Here is a 15098-nt window from a genome sequence, read left to right on the forward strand (position 1 = left end):
TCCAGTAATGGCACGTATAGTAGGTATACCAAAGGTACATAAGTCTATTGAGAAACCTCCATTTAGACCTATAATCTCAGGATCTAGATCCAAAACGTATAACATAGGATTGACTAAACATATATATCAGAATATACCCCATCTAATGAAGGATTCCTGGGATTTTTTGGGAAAATTGAGACCGGAAATGTGGTCATATAAATTAATATTAGTTACCATAGATGTATGTGACCTTTTTTCTAGCATACCTAAAGATGAAGGACTCGAAAGGTTTGGAAATAGTTTAAGAAAATTTTCACAGTTAAGTTGGTACAAAATAGTATTAATATTAGACATGATGGGTTTGGTATTTGATCATAATTATATAACCTTTGAAGGTGAATATTTTAGACAGAGCAAAGGAGTAGCTATGGACGCATCATGCGCCCCTGTATTTGCCAACCTAGTCATGTCTGATTGGGAAGGTGATTTTATATTTAACAGTGAATACTATCCTTATATAGTTTTTTACGCAAGATTTCTTGACGACATTTTTATTTTATGGATTATGGAAGGGATCAAATGATGATTTAAAGAACTTTTTGGAATACATTAATGGAACGACACAATTCCTCAAATTCACATATGAAATTAGCAATCATGGAATTGCATATTTGGATACATGCATCAGTTTAACCAAGGATGGATTTTCTTGGAGAGTCTATAGGAAAAATACTTTTTCTAACGATTATTTATATTTTACTAGTGAACACCCACCACATATATTTAAAAATATAGTCAAAGGACAATGCATTCGGGGTGCTAGGATGTCTTCGAGTAAGGAACTGATGGAAAATGAAATTAAGTTAATATATAATTTATTTAAGAATAGAAGATATCTGGTAGGAATGTTAGATGACACCATTAAATATGTTACAACACAATGGGGCCATAAATACAAGCCTTTATTAGGTAATATTTTAATTACAAAGGAGAAAAACAGTGTCAACCAGTCTTATATGGGTAGAATATGTGTTATTACCTACACACCATATAGTAATATGATTAAGGAAATTTTAAATAAATATTGGGATATGATAACAATATCAGAGCAAAATAAAACAATTTTAGGAATTCAACCAAGGATAGTATACAAGACTGGACCTAATATTAAAAGATTATTAGAAAAAGCAAATAACAACAAGACATGTAAGAAGTTAGGAAATATCAAAACGAAGAAGTGTGGAAGATGTAATCAATGTAGATGCATTAATGAGAATACCAAGATTATTTTGGGGGATGTAAATCACACATTGATTAGAAGTAGAGGTGGAAATTGCAATACCAAACATATAGTTTATCTAGCCCAGTGTGTGGTATGTTCAGCCTATTATATAGGCAAAACAGAGAGGCAGTTAAAGAAACGCATTTACGAACATTATTATAGGATACAAGTTAAAGATTGCAAAAATGCCTTATATAGGCATATTAAGGAATATGGGGAACAACATATTTTCTTATTTCTTATTATAGATCAAGAGCCGGATATTCTATATGGATTTATATAGGATATATATAGGATAATTGTATATAGCATCATATATGAATTTAAGTATTTTATCAAGTATATTAGAGAAGTTATGATACATTGTATCTTTAAGAAAGTTGTCAGATTTTTGGCACCAAATTTGACTTAAATATGCTGTAATGGTGGAGGCACTAGTTCTGATGAAGTCTGCGCATGGCAGATGAAAGCGCTAAACTAGTGTTTGATTTTCATCTCTGTGTATCGTGCAATAAAGAAGTTACTTCCATTTACTCGTTGGTGGATTTTGTGGTGGATTAATTGTATATTCAAGTGTTGCTGTTCCAGCTATGATCCTCACGTTGGTTCCTGGTCGTGTACCGGTGGTTTCACATTTGTTTGGTTTGACCGTTACAGTTTTTCTCTTGTCGTATGTTAGAGTTGTATTCGATCTGTCCTCTAAACTGAAGACCCTTTCCCTTTCACTGCAAATATGCACACTACTGCCCCCCCCCCATTTTCTCTTCAAATTGTACTCCTAGGTCAATTACTTAAAACTACTTTCTCTTGGAAAAAGTTTAGCTATGTACCTGCAGCCCATACTTCAATTGTTTTTCCCTGTAGAACTGGTGGTCCTTTTCACCACACTTTACTAGATTAGTAGCATAAGATTTGTAGTTATTCAGAAGATACTGCACTACATTGACCTGGATTTGACTTAGTTTGGTTTTCCTGTTTTCTTTTTAGCAGCTGGCCTAGTCCAGTTTTTCTAACTCACAACCTTGTATTACTTTGTGTCTACCCCCTCCCCCGCCATGAACCTGCCCAACTCCCTCTCACTCCTGCTTAATTACAGAGGTATCTTCCTCTTGCTGTTCTGTCCTGACCATCCCTATAGATAGGTTCTGCATGCAGTCTTGTGGACTGGTGTAACTGCTCCCCTTTTGCCTTGCTACGCTCAGCTGACTCCGCTTCTCTACCCTGCCCCATTTCCCACCCACCCCCACTACCTCTACATTTATTCTAACCTTAGATCACCTGACCACACCCTCCTCCAATCAAAGACCTCTCATACACACCCCTATCAAATTTCTGCCTTAGAAAGGTACATAGTATCTACTTGCCATGCATTCACACTCACACCCATACTTGAACCCCAAAACCACTAAGACCCAACCACTACTCCCTCATAAAATACCATTATTCCTAGGATTTCTCTTCCTAACCCTCACATACCTAACAAACATCACATCATTATATAGAAACACATCACTAGAAAACACATCATTCCACATAACACTTTCTCAAACAAATATACACGCATACATTTTCTTTCCTATCTCTCCTGTGTTATTTTAAGACAGCTTAATTCTACACATTCATAAGTCTCACATAACATAATCTTACACTAGAAAAACATCATTTAGATCTAACAAAGACATGGTGCACACAATTAAACACATATTGTTTATCACGAAAAATCTACTTATATCTGGAGACATACACCCAAACCCTGGACCACAAAACTCTCTACTTTCTGCTAGGCAAATCACTGACCTATTGATTCTGAATGTCAACATCAGAAGTATCTCTAACAAACTTTCTGACCTACATGCATTTATAGCTCACTACTCCCCTGACATACTAACCATTACCGAGACATGGCTAAAACCTAGTACCCAAAATGAAGAAATTCTCCTACCAGGATATAATATCCTAAGACTGGATAGAGTGGGCAAAAAGGGAGGTGGAGATGCTATCCTCTACAAAAATACAATCAACATCAAACCTCTATAAACCCCATACCTAAATTTCAAAATGCCAAAACCTTAGGTTCAACCTTAAGCATAAATGACTCAAAAACTATCATCATTCTCTTCTGTTATATTCCCCCAGGTAATAACTCTCCCATCATTGAAGAAATGTTACAATGGGCCACAGATAATCTCCCCCAAGAAACCATCTTACTAGGTGATCTGAATACTGATTGGTCAGCCTGTACCTCTAACAACCCTACTAACTATATTAATCTTTACAGTTTTACCCAACCTATCCAAGTGCACACTAGAATCGACAAAAAACCCACAAACAGTCTATTTTAGATTGGACACTAGTTAACTGCCCCAAACAAAACTATCAGACAGGATGCCTTTCCGATGGTCTTAGTGACCATTTATTTATTTATTTTATTTATTTTACATTTGTTGACTGGGCTAGTCTAATTGGATATATGTCCGATTTCAATAGAGGCCTGAGGAGAAAAGCTCCGAGAAACATACAGTTAATACAAAATGCAGAAAGATACCTAAACAATCACAATACTATTAGATAATTATACAATCATGTACAATTGATTTTAAGCAGCAGTAAGCAAATTAGGATAACACTATGATGTTAGATAACTATACAGTCAAAAACAATTTGATAACTATACATTCATGTACAGCTTGTTATTTCAGCAGGAATAAGCAGGATAGGGTAACATTCTGAAGATTATTGTTTCAGTCATTTGGTGCAGCATTTATCATGGATAAGTATAAACTTTAGTTAGTTATTATGTTGTGTAAGAAAATTGACACAGTAATGAAGGGTATGAAGAGAGAAAAGTATTTAGAATTTTAGAAGAGAGCCATAGAAAGGTAGTAGAAGTAGAAGAATTGGTGTCGAAAAAGCTAAAGGGAAGGGAAGATAGTATCAGTCAGGCTTGGTGCATGGGCAAAGCCATTTGGATTTTAAGAACATTTTTAATTGGGTCCTGAAAAGGTGAATGGATGTGGTTGAAGTTAGTTCTTTTGGGAGTTTGTTCCATGTTTTACCAACAGGGTTAGAAAACAGACAGTCCCCTGATTTGTTTTTAGATTTTAAGGTGGCTACTTGTAATCTATTAGCAGAACGAAGGGTTGGAAGGTTTTGATAAGGATTGAGGAGGTTACTGAGTATAGGAGTATTACTGGGATGATGTAAGATTTTGTGGATAAAGGTGAGTTGCTGGTAGAGTAGTTGATTTTGTATTTCCAGCCATCCTAGCAGTTTCAGATTTTGACAGTGGTGGGTTCTAAATGGGGTACCTGTGGCAAATCTGGCTATGTTGTTGTAAGAACTAGCCAGTTTATTTAAATTGCTTTTGGTTAAGTTTGTATATATGGGAGAGGCATAAAGGAGGATTGACATCAGGTGAGTTTGAGCAATAGTAATCTTGTCAGCGGCTGTGAGAAATGGTTTGATTTTGTACAGGAAACCAAGTTTTCTATTTACAGATTTAATAGTTAGGCTAACGTGTGTGTCAAAGTTGAGGTTATTATCTATAGTTAGACCTAGGAGTTTCGTGAAAGTGTCGGGAGTGATGACTGTAGCATTATTAGAGGTAAGTAAGAGATTGAGTGGAGGGGTCTTATATGTAGGTGTAAACACTAGTAGTTTTGTTTTTTTTTGGGTTCAAGAGGAGACACCATTGGTGGAACCATGTTTCCACTAAGGTGAATACAGTTTGTGTCCTGTTTTGGAGTTCAGTTGGAGAGGAAGCATGACAGATTAGAGTTGAATCATCAGCATATTGGATGCAGGTAGTTTGGGGCAGGGAGGTTTTTAGATCATTAATGAAAATGCCATCTCCCCATCTTCCTCCTGCAGAAACATACCAACATAGACAAACCCATTGTCTTTAGACAACTCAGAGAAAATCGTAAACTAAATATACAAGAACTAACAGTATTCTAAAACACAGTAATTGGAAACCACTACAAACCCTAAATCTAGACCAAGCCATTGACTACTTCAACAATATTCCCATCAATATCCTTGATAGACTCACACCAATTAGGAAAATAAGAGCCAAGGCAAACTATGCTAGCTAGGGAAACTAGACCTCTTCTAAAGTCAATGGATAAGGCTTGGAAAATTTGGAAGAAATACAATACTAGCCTAGCCAAATAAAGCTACCTACAACTTAGAAATCAGGCCAAGAGACAAAATAAACTCAATAGACAAAATTACTTCCTCAACATCCAAAACAAACATTCAAAAGATCCCCAAAGGTTTTGGCATGCCATTAACTCTCTCCTAAAACCAGGCAAAACTACCACTCCCACTCCTAACTCCATGAATGGCAACAAGGACATTGCCTCCCAGTTCAATCACCACTTCACAGAATCCATCTTAACACTATCCTCCCAACTATCCAAAAACTGCCCTATATATAATCCAACAAAATACCCTGAAAACATCTCATCCTTTACGTTCTCACCCATTCCCACCTCAACAATTAAAAAACACCTCCTAAAACTGAAACCTACCACCATTGCCACTGACAATCTACCAGCCATCTTCCTAAAAATAGCTGCTGAATCCTTACCCTACCCTATTTCTATTATTATCAGTCACTCCATACAAGTACAAGAAGCATATATCCCACAGCTATGGAAGGAATCATCATACATTATTCCACTACAAAAAAGACGGAAACTCTTTTGACTACTCAAATTATCACACCATTGCCATTCTATTCCCCATATCTAAAATACTAGAGGAATGTATACATTATCAGGTAACACAATTCCTAAACTCACACCATCTCTTCTCCCCCACACAGCATGGCTTATGACAACACCACAGCACAAGCACCACTCTGCTCTCTTTCACCAATCTGATCAACCAACATAGAAATAATAATAACTTTGTATCTGCAATATTTCTAGACTTCTCCAAAGCATTTGATATGGTTTCACATTCCTTACTACTTGACACCTTGACATCCCTATCCTTTGCTCCATCTGCTATAGCCTGGTTTAAAAGCTATATGTCAAATAGGCAACAATCTGTCCAATGGCAAAGTGTACTATCCCCCTTACTCCCAACTACTATAAGTGTACCACAAGGGTCCATATTAGGCCCACTTCTTTTCACCATATTTACCAATAATCTCAATACCACCACACAGCATGCTTCACTTGTACAATATGCTGATGATTCAACTCTTATCTGTTCAGCTCCATCACTTCCCACCCTACAATAACTCACCCAGGAATCCTTTAGCACTGTGGAAAGTTGGATTACTCAGACTTGAATCATGTTATAATATAATTGCCAAGCTTGCAAACAACTCCACCTTTAGAACCCACCCTTGCCAGGCTCTAAGAGAGCTTCTCCAGCTACTAACTTATATCCAATTAGTAATTGCCTGCAATGTGATAACACATCCAGAAAAAAAACCTGCACTTGACCAACTTCTCACCCACTATAATACAAATCATCCTCTCTGATCTTCCGGCAAACCCTGCCTCTGTATCTCTAGGGCTAACAATCTCTATGGCTAACAATAGTGCAGCAAAAGCACTGTTCTCGTACTCCATAGCTAGAACCTGGAATAATGCCCCTCCTGCTCTGATTTCTTCCCCTACCTTTTCTCACTTTAAAAACTCACTTAGAAAACACTTAAAGAATAAGTAGCTTTGCCCATGTATCACATAAGTCCTGAAATTATTCCACTTATATACCTCACTTCCTAATATGCCTACTGTAATATATATTACAGTCTAGGTCTTCTGCTAATGCTGATTGAATTTGTATACTTATTCTGTTATTAACCATGTGTACCCATTTTTTCCTGTATATATAGGTCTTGTTATGTCTTCTGCTGTATACTGTATTTTAACATATTGTTTGAAAATTCTCTGTATACTGTATTTTAACATATTGTGTAAAATTTTACTTACTGTGGAGCTTTCCTCCCCGGGCCTCCACTGAAAATGGATCTGTGCCCAGTCAGACCATCCCAGCTGACAAATGTAAAATAAATAAAATAAAAATATATAAATAAATGCGAGGAGTAAACAACTTGGGCAGGGAGGGTGGTTGGGAATTGGATGGCCCTGAGGCACCAAATGGATACAGTGGGACTGAGGTCCCCACACATGGGCAGTCACCACTGCACCTTCACGGCCCAAAATGTGGCTGTGCTGGGGGCTGAGCAGGAGGGGTAGACTGACCCTCAAGATGCACCACATGGCCCTCAAGTTGGTGTAGTAGATATCCAAACTCCTTTCAAGCTCACTACACACCAAATCCCAGGACCTGACTTCGGGTGACAGTGTCCTGTGCATGCATGTTCCCATGGGAGGTCCCATCCCCTGAGGCAGTTCCACCCGGAGGTGGTATAGGACCAGTAGATAAGGAGGTCCTGGGTTGGGTCCCAGACTTGCTGGGGCCCAGTGCCATGGCCAGTTGAGGCAAGACAGCTGGATCCACTGGGATTGGCCTTCCCAGACATGCTATAGTGTTGCAGTTTTAAAAATATGTTGGTTAGTCATTAAAACACATTCCAGGATTAGTTATAAGAGCTTGCATACAGATTAGTACCACTCCTGGGATTCAAACCGTGGTTGTTTGTGCATAAACTGGAACAAAGTTTGTGTTTCATCAGAATGAGCTATTGGGAAACTGCTGTCTCTTATTTGACCGTTTTCTGCCTAATACTCTCTTGGTTGTATAATCTGACATTGTAATTCTGACATTCATGCATGGCAGATAGTTCTTATACTGTGTATTAATACTTTGACACAGCACAGTCTGGAAAACCCTTGTTAATGCAGCATTACTATTCAGGTATCAGATCTTGGTGTATGGAACATTTCATATAGTTTACTCCTGTTTGACAACTCCACAATCTTTGTCAGATGAGCCTTGATTATTTAATGCTTTCAGAGCTATAGTTGCTGTGCAGAAACTATACACATTTCAGTTCATGGGTTCATAGATTAGTACTAGGCTAACTGCCCTTGTGGGCCATTTTAAGCCTAGCCAATTATCCCTTGTGAGACTCAAACCCTGCACCTTGTGCTTGTAAGGCAAACACCTTAACCATTAGGCCACCTTACCAACCCATTCATAACAACAAATACCAAAGTAAACACAACCAGTCTGGGGTTTTGACATTTATTGACAGGTGCTGACACTTTTATTTATATATACCCTGTACGTCACTATTACTCTTCTAATGTCTCATTTATTCAGTACAAACCATTCCCATTTTTAAATACTGGCAGATGACATTCTACTCCTTTCTATTTATTTGCCCTGAATACTACAAGCTAGACTTGCACTCACCAGCCTCACAATGCAGCATTAGCAGCCTGCTGGTGTGGGCATCCAAGTTTGCTGCCTTCTCATCTGCAGCTGTATAGGAGATAGAGAAACATTTATGCATACCTATCCATCACATACATAGGCTGGACTTTGGAAAACACTTATTGTTACTGATACTTACACATACATCTGGGACATTTCCTGCCCAGGCATCTTGAATCCAGTGGTCCAAGAGCTCCCTCTTCCTATACTTCAGGTCAGCAAAATGGTGCCGGACCTGCTCACCAGTTCGAGGGATGCCAGTGGCACTGGTGAGATCACATGCGAGATGGTCCTAGGGCTTCACTTTGTATTGGGAGCCCTGGTATTGGCCCTGCAGCAGTCTCCCTTCATAGTTTTCTACTAGGAGTCCAACCATGACCCTGGGCTCCTGAATGTCTCAGCACTGCACCTGAAAGTGCACACCTTCACCAACAGCAACCATAGTGCCTGCAGTGGGGAGTTACAACTGGTTATGAGCTGTATTCCCACCTGCAAGGTTTAAATATGGCTGATTTCCCAGCCTTTGCTGTGATTGGATGGTTTTGAATATGTTGAGCTAAGCTAAGTGACGGGCAAAGCCTCTTAGCAAAGATAAAATGTGCCTAAAGGGGTAGATGCTAAGAACTGCTTACCAGTGCACAAATCTGCTTGGCTACAGTAATTATTGCTAAGCATAGAAATTTAAGCAATGCTTACTCCAACTCAGCATAGCTGAGCACAATTTAGTGTTGTTCAACTTTCATTTTATGGACTATCATTATTATCATTATTATTAATTATTATTATTATTATTATTATTATTATTATTATTATTATTATTATTATTATTATTATTATTATTCTTATCATTTTATGTGTTTTTATTACATTACATTATTTTGTGGCTATACTGTATAGGACACTTGTGTTTACATGGGGGTTTCACATCTGTACTACACTGACACCTCACATTTGGGCATGCTACACTACCCTGGTTAACAAATACATATTATTCACTAGCTATTTCAAGTAAAATATACTTTTAGTGCTGTTTTCACAAATAAAATGAATGGCCTGCATTAGGGCTTGAACCATGAATGACTGTATACTAAACAACAGCTCTAACCACTATGCTATTGCACTTTGATAATTCTGGCTGTATAGTTCTATTAAGTGCCTTCTAATGTTTAACATGTGATATGCATAGCTGCGCAATGCGCACAGCCACTTAAACTTTATTGGGGATAAAAAAAAAACAAAATGTGTAACATTACTCTTATAGACATAGAAAGCTGCTAGTATAATTTAATTTGTGTTAGAATACATTTTTTGAAGGATAGAAGTTATGCAACTCAAATATATGTCACTATTTAGTGACTTCAATCCTTAGATCATCACAATGATTTGCCAGATGAGAGCATATTTTATGAGGGGAAAGGCCAGACATATGAGGGGAAACTCTGACCATTCTGCAGAAATCTGGGCAGTTTAGAGTTATGTTGTGGGGGGCTCTGCTTCTGTATTTTGTCTGTGGACATTGCTATCATGTGATAACAGTGTCGGCATACACTGTTAGCTGCTTTAGAATTGCCGTATAGCAATTCTAGAGTGCAGAGGGTGTGTTTACTGTATGACCAATGCTCGGACATACCCCCTGCACTCATACACAGATCATGTCCATGTAGAGAATACAGCAGCGCTCTCGCTCTTTCATTAATATGCAAAGCGCACTGCTGTTCTACACAGGCATGATCTGTTCTGTGCAGGCATAACACTATTCCTGCATGGAGTTTAATGAATCCAGGGACTATTATTTCTATGTGTTGGTAATTCTGTATTCTATCGCATATTTACCTCTAAGCACATTTTCCCTAAAGTAAATAAACAAAGGTGGCACAAGGTTTGTTCTCTTCTGGCTAGATGACACTAAATATACAGGATATTGTCAATAATTAGTATAATACATTTAAGTTAATGTAAATAGTATTAGTTGTCAATGAAATTCTAACAGGGAAATGTGGATATTATTAGCTGTCAATGACATTATAAGTTGATTTAGCAGTGGCAAGGAAATATTACCACAGTACTGAGCAATGATGTAAAAACAATTTTCTTAAAAAAAATAAGTATTAATGCAGCCAAGATGGAAGCAGCAAGAAGTTCTGCAGTTAATACTACTAGCAGTGCATGTGTTTAACTCAGCATAGATAAGAATTGAGTTGTATTGCTCCCCGACCAACATAAACAGATTATACATATACTTACATAACATTTCAGATAATCAACTAACACATTTGAGGCAGAGTATTAGTTATTCAGTTTACTGTCACTATTTGGTATATGTTTTTGTTGTTGTTGTTCAGGGGAGGGAGAGGGAGGAGATTAAATGAGAGAAGGAAAGAAGTAAAAGAGCGAAAATATTCTCTTCTTTATTATTATATAACACCTTATTATACATCTCTTTATTTCAACATTTGTATTGTTGGATAGTATGTTTTTTTCATATATACTTTTACCAAAATTTAACATTGTCTCTATTAGATAAAATATTTACTGCAGAGTTCTAGCAGATAGTTTTTTCTTGTTATCGCCTTAGGTCAAAGCCTGGTTAGCTAAGGCTGGATAGTCTGATAATTTTTTTTTTATCTATTGGGTTAGGAAGTTTGATAATTCCATGATTACAGTTAATATGCATTACTTACAACATAACCATTATATATTTTTTTCTTTTTCAATTTTCTTTTGGCCCTTTTGGCCAGCATTATTAATCTTTATTCTCCAAAATTATGAGGCATTTGGTAACTTACTATGTTTCATTGTTTTTTTTTTCTTTCTTTCCTGTTTAAGGGAAGGGATAAGACACAAAAAAGTAATCATTTTATTATAAAGATGAATTTGTCACTGTTATTTTTACATATTAATGGCTTAAATAATCCCAGGAAAAGATCAAAAAGGTATCCTGGCTTTCGCCACCCAAGAAAATTATTTTCCTGTGCCCCTGTCGAGCAGAGCCACAGAGGTGATCCCCGGGGTGAATTTCCTATTTCCCATCCAATCATCAAGATTTTTCTTGAAGAGTGCTAATGAGGAGCTTTGCTTGATATAGATAGGTAGTTTGTTCCAGAGTATGGGAAGTCTCTCTGGGACAGGAGTCTATCCCTCCAGCATGTTCATGAGGCACAAAACCTGTTTGGAGGCTACAGTTAAATAGTGATTCCAGACGAACAAATAGGTCATGTTTCATTCTATTTAGAAGGCATCCTGGGATATTGTCTGGGCCCATTGATGCAGTGTTTTTGGCCTTAGGGAGACCATTAAGGAACTGTTCCCTAGTGATAGAAGGGGCAGTTATATTTGTTGGTAATTCCTGAGGGGGAGAGAGGGGTAAGGTTGAGGCTGAATTTATCGGCCAATATATCTGTTATATCTTCTGGCTTGGTATAGGTGGCTCCATTTACAATGAGCTCTGAACACAATTGTGTATTGTCTTTGAAGTTGCAACATAGCTAAAGAATGTCTCTTAGCTGTCCTTGGCCTGGGTGGACAAATTTACCTCAGATTTGCCTTTAGTAGACTTTGTTTGTCCTCTGAGTTGATTGTTTAGTTTGATGAGAGTGCCTTTTTCCTTCTGAGTGCTGCTCCTCTTAAGTTTTGCTATGATTTTCGTCTTTCTATTATATCGCATATTTATTTTGTAATTCCAATAGGATGGCTTGTTTTTTGAGTTACTTCTATACTTCTTCTTGGCAGGTGCAACTGCCTCTGTGAAGCTATTAACATGCTTGTATAAGGTTTCTTTGAACAAATTTGCATAGGCAGCAGTGTTCTCAGGGATTGTGGGGCTTGAAAATTTGCTAAGTTCTCACTTAATAGCAGGAAGTTATCCTTAGAGTATCTCCTGAATATTCCAGGTTTAGCTGGGGGTCCAGTATTTTTTTTCTACTTCAAAGGAGACCATTTTTTGGTCTGGCCTTAACAGGGAAGGCATTATATTAAGGAGTGTGCAGAACTCTCCCATATTAGTGAGGACCAGATCCAGTATGGTTGCACCCTAGGTGGTGTATTGACAATCTTGTCCAGGGAGTTTGTGTTTATAAAATCCAGGAATCTCTGTGTCTGTGCATTTGGGGTCATATAGGATTCCGAATTAATGGGGGCATGGCTAAGATTCCTAAATGATAGCAGCACTCTTCTGATGCTCTGCCTGTAAAGATTGTTTCTGACAGGATTTTTATGTTCTAACTTAAAAAAACTTCGAAGTTTTTTTTTCACAAGTTATATTTCTTGATATTGTGGATTACCTACAAAGAAGAAACCTGAGTTTTCAGAAACTTTTATCAAGAAATCTCCTGTCAGAAGTTGTACAGCTTAGTGCAACTGGATTAAACTATGAGTCATACAAGAGCCTCTCCTCAAGATAGTTCCATGAAAAAAGAACTTCATACAATAATTTCCAGCATACAGGACCTCTTTGTGAAAGTGGATAACTTAGAAAAAAATATGGAGAAAATGAAAAAGGAAAGTAAGAAACAAATAGAAGACCTGAAAAAATTATTGCTAAACATTCTGAACAAATAGCAGATATAGAAGAAACTGTAAATAACATTGATGGGAGGCAGATGGAAAATGACACTGAGATAAAATTCCTTCTAAAACAAAACAACCAATTACTAGAAAAAGTAGAAGATCTGGAGTCCAGATCAAGAAGGAACAATAATGGAATACATGGGGTACCTGAAAAAATGGGAAGAAAGTAATATGGTCCTGTTTTTAAATGAATGGCTGCCCAAAATATTGAACCTTCCCGAGTCCTTTTCATTTGGGATTGAGAGATCTCACAGGTCTCTGTCAAACACATCTCTCTCCAAGAATCCAGCTGCAGTGAGATCTATTATAGTAAAGTTTTTATCAACACAGGACAAAGACCTAGTACTGAGAACAGTCTGGTCGGGAAATCCAATACAACTCAATGGGAAAAATATAAGGTTTGATAATGACTATACTTCAATAACAAAAAGAAAAGAATGTGTCCCTCTCATCAAACATTTGAAAAAGGCTGATATAAAAGCTCATATCTTATTACCTGCAAGAATTAAGATTACTCTCTCGGATGGTCAAAAACTATTTAACAACCTCGAAGCAGCAACAGATTTTGTTAAAAAAAAAAAACTGTTGGACAAAATAGAAGATATGGATACCTCACTCCAAGTGTAAAAAGACAAGCTAGTAATGGCAAACTATTTACAAATGACAAAACTAATAAAAAACTAAAAGGGAAATAAATCCACTAATTTTCACATGTAATATTATCCATCTGACAGAATTTATCTAAATGTTATAAAAACAAATAAACAAACCCTAAGATAAAGATAAAAATCTTCTTTATATATATATATATATATATATATATATATATATATATATATATATATATATGTATATATATTTTTATTTTTTTATTTATTTTACATTTGTTGACCGGGCTAGTCCAGCTGGATATATGTCCATTTTCAGTGGAGGCCCAGTGAGAAAAGCTCCAACGGTATTACAAGTAATTCATAGAAACAGGCAAAACAAGGTAAAAATTATAAACACATTGAGTCAGAACATGAGATACACATGCAGACAGGCATAGTCATAGCAGGAAATTACATAAACAAAGTTTAGTAGATATTTGCTATACAAATTCTAAAAATATAAGTATATAATATGGAAAAGGTGAAAAAGAAAATAATAAAAATATTTTAAAAAATATATATATTTTTTTATTTACATATGTCTATAGGATGTTGTGTGATGAGGAATTAAGGAGGAAAGGAAAAAGTAAGGTTAAGAAGATCTGGAGTCTAGATCAAGAAGGAACAATAATGGATATATATATATATATATATATATATATATATATATACACACACACACACACACACATATATATATATATATATATATATATATATATATATATATATATATCCAGTGTGCCTTTATGTAGATTAAAACCGATAAAGGAATAAAGTATATAATACCCTGAAGGCACAATATCCACTTAGTAAAACTACTGCTGGGAGCTGAAAGTAATGATTTATACTTTCTATTTAATGGTGTTGTGCATTGTGGGTTACATATAAAAGGGGGACAGTAAAAATGCAGTTCTTAAAGTGCAGACAGATTTGTTTTTATTACATTATACTGAAAATGAGGGTAGAAATGTATAGAAATTGATGTTTTATGCTTACAACTGTTTCAATATGTTTAAAACCATAGTTCCTTTATATTGTATTTATCAATATAGTGGGCACTGTTATATTAGCTGTGGCAGGTGCCATTAATATAATAGCTTCCTTTTTACCAGCAGCATGGTGGTTATGCATGTTCAGTTCCCTTTTTTTCTTATCTAGATGCAAAATTTTGCTAATACTACCTTCAAGACACTTTTTACCACCATAATGTTCGAAAGCTTATCTTACTTAGAGTCCCGAGAGCAGTACAGACA

Source organism: Protopterus annectens, chromosome 2.part1 (assembly GCF_019279795.1).
Source record: "Protopterus annectens isolate FY-2018-M chromosome 2.part1, PAN1.0, whole genome shotgun sequence".
NCBI classification, from domain to species: domain Eukaryota; kingdom Metazoa; phylum Chordata; order Ceratodontiformes; family Protopteridae; genus Protopterus; species Protopterus annectens.